This window comes from Harpia harpyja, chromosome 7 (assembly GCF_026419915.1).
Source record: "Harpia harpyja isolate bHarHar1 chromosome 7, bHarHar1 primary haplotype, whole genome shotgun sequence".
NCBI lineage: Eukaryota > Metazoa > Chordata > Aves > Accipitriformes > Accipitridae > Harpia > Harpia harpyja.
The window spans coordinates 8,730,085-8,733,516 of NC_068946.1; positions in this window are offsets into that span (position 1 = coordinate 8,730,085).

The window sequence follows — 3,432 nt, forward strand, 5'->3', positions numbered from 1 at the left end:
CAAAGGGGCGGGGGCGGGACAGCGGGGGGGTGTGGCTGCGGTGCGCGGCGGGAGGGGGGGGGGCGGGCCGCGGCGGCGCCGCCGGCCAATAGGAGGCCGCGGGCATTTTTCGAACGCCGGCCCTCCTCCCTTTCCCCTCCGCCTCCACGTCGCGCGGGGGGGGCGGGGGGGAAGGAGCGGGCGCATGCGCGGCGCCGTCCTGTCCCGCCCCGCCCCGCCCCGCCCCGCCCCGCCGGCCCCTCCCGCGCCGCAAACACAACGGCGGGGCGGGGCGCGTGCGCCCTCCTCGGCGGCCGTTAGCGGGGTTGCGCGCGCGCGCGTGCGCTCACCACCGCCTCGCTGAGGCGTTTCCCGCCTCCGCCCCCTGAGGGCGCTGAGGGGGCGAGAGCTGCCGCCGCCGCCCGCCGGCCCTCACCTCAGACCCCGCCGGGCAGGGGCGGCACCACGGCTTCCTCATCCCTGTCAGAACCGTGCGTTCCAGTTGTGGAGCGTTGCAGCCCTGGCATCTTTGCTCCGGCTTCTTGCTTCGTCCTCCTCCCACTGTTTGCGATTCCTCCGGTGCCTGCCTTCGCTTTGCCTCAGCCTCTTATTCTTTACCCCCTTGCCGCTCTCATTAGCTGTGTAATTTATGGCTTGCCTCAATTACACTAGTTCCATCGCTGAGATATGGCTGCAAGCTGGAAATTTTCTGTCAGAACACGCTAACAAGTCCTCACTTGCAGGATTGATCCCTATTCTGGTGTTCCTTTGGTTTGCTCCGTTTCAGGCAGCTGCTTTACCCGCGCCTCAGCTGCCCGAGGTGAGGATTATCATTGCAAGGCAGAGCAGAGGTGTGACCCACGCTGCTATTTTCACCATCATGGTTATTTCAGGTCTGTGCAGAGTACACTGAGAGGTAATAAACAGAGGCTTTTTCTGTGTATCTCTTGCTATGCTCTTGCTCCAAGTCTGCTGCTTTATTTTTTTGGCTAGGCCTGTGGGTGGGGTTTTTTTTCTTCCCCCAAATCCCTCTGCTTTCCCTTCACTTGAGTCCTCAATTCCCTTCCCTACCTATTCTTATTTTCTTTTCTGCCAGAAGTATGCTTTCTACAAGCTGTCTCCAAATATGCCACACAACTTTTCACCTGTAGTCTCTTGCCCAAGCAGTCTCTCATCTTTGTTTTCTGCACATAATCCTGACTCATGTGCTGCTGAACTCTCTCCCTCCAACTGTGTTTTTATGATTTGAAGACTGTATGGGCACTAACGCATTTATTTGGGCACCATGGTACCTTTTCTTCCCTCCTGTGGATGGGAAGCCCCTCTGTGAGCACCATTCAAAGCACTGTGGAGGTGTCTTGTTTCTGCAATAGTCCCTTGACTGTTTCTTGTCTAAGCTTTTCCCAACATTTTTTCATCCTTAGGTGGCTGCTGTAACAGTGCACTACACCCAAGAACATCCCCTTCCAAAGCCAAGCTGTTGCGACCGAGGAGTGGCCTTGCTCAGTGTCTTTTTCTCCACTCCCGATTATCTCTGTGATGTTTTGCTTTCATACAGTCCTTTGTCTCCTGTGCCGAACAGGCCTGGAAGCGTCTTAGCCAGATGGCTCTACTTTGCTAAACATTCCTGTTTTGCTTGTGAGTGCAAAACAACGACCATGCAGCTGCAGAAAAATGTGTTCTTTGGCCTTCCCCCCTTTGCGGTGCCTCTCTGGCAGGAGGGGAGGGATTGGAAGGGGGGGGGGGGGGAATGTGCTCCTTTACTGCCAGCTTTTAAGACACCAAGAAGGAAAAGATGAAATCACCCCAGCTGCCCGCCCCTTGCTCACTGCAAGCCTTTGTGCAAAACGCCAGCACCTGCGTTGGCTGAGCCACAGAGCTACACTGAGACGCAAGCAGACGAGGAGAAAAGCTTTTGTTGTCTCCTTCCCTGTTTTTTATCTCGAAATCCACCCCAGAGGGGAGCTGCGGGCCCTACACATTCCTTAACAGCCACATGCCTGCCTGACCACGGTAGGCTCTTGTGAAAATACCACACCTGGGGAAGGTAGCTGTATCCTGCAGCAGGATCAAAACCTACTGCTCCATCTCCTCTGCCCCTTTTTTGGGCAGGAGTGTCCCCCTCCCTGTTCCCTCAGTGCTGCACACTGTGCGTGACAGTGACAGGAGTGAAGCTGTGGGAACCTGTGACCCTGCACAGGAGGACAGAACAGTGCAGGACAGGGAAATTCATTGCCAGGGAATCTTTCTTCAGTGGGGGGATGCTGTCAGAGTCGACCTGTGATTATGTAGAGCACTATCATCATCATCAAAGACTTTTAATAAGTATTAAGCACTTTTAATAAATACTAAACATTTTCAGTACCTTTCCTGCCCTCCCAGGTGCCTTGTACTAGAAGGATTCCAACTGGTTTGTGGATTTTTTTCCCCCCTAAAATAATTCAATTTGATTACAACTGTCTGCAGCCCTAGTGCTTTTACAAAATTGCCTACAGCTTTGGGTTTTAACTGTACAGTGCAGCTTGCAGTTTAAACCAGATCATGTAGACATATTGCTACTGTTTCCAAGGAGTAGCTGTAAAATTTGCATGTCAGGAGATTTACTGTTTCCACCCTGTATCCAGAGCAATGCCACGTGTTCTTCTTAGAAACATGAAACCTGTTGTGCTTCTGTTTTAAATACATCTGGTCACAGAAACTCCATTCCAGGAGCTACTTTGTTAACTTTCTCACCCTACACCAACTGCTCTTTTACCATTTCACCACATTTTTTACTTAAAGTAAACACTTTATTTAATAAGCACTGCTTCTGTGCTGCTTAACAGCTACCTGACACATATGGTACAAAACACAAGAGTATTATTACCTTTTTTTATTACCTTTGTCACACTGTGCATGTTATACACTGAAATCAGCTTCTGCCGGTATGTTCTTGATCCTGCTGGCTGAGCGAGCGCAGCATCTTTGTCACCAAATTCTGTTTTAATATTGGCCTGCAGCTCCAAACTTCAGCTCTAATTATATTTAGGCCTTGCCTCTGGTGTTGTTCACCCCAAGTTTTTGGCGAGTTTTTTTCCTTTTCCATTTTTACCTCAACTTTTGCATTTGTTTTTATAAAGACTTTTATAAATTTTTGGCCCACAGTCCACCTGGCTCTGGGACAATTTGAGCCTGTTTCCATTTCATCCCATGTCTAATCGCCAGCAGGCTGGGGAGCTCCTTCCCCTCGCCTCGCTCTTTCCTCCCTAAATCTTTGTATTCTGCTGCTGCTTCTTCAGCCTCTTGTGCTTTGAAAAACAAATCAAGTATTCCCTGAGAAGCTTCTTACCTTTAGATCTGGTTATCCCTGAATGTGTATGTGAGGGGGGTTATTTTGGTTTGATGGGATCGCTCGAGCAGGACCCTTGCTCTTCTGCCTTGAAGTTTCCATTCAGCTGGTGGCGTGCCTGGTGT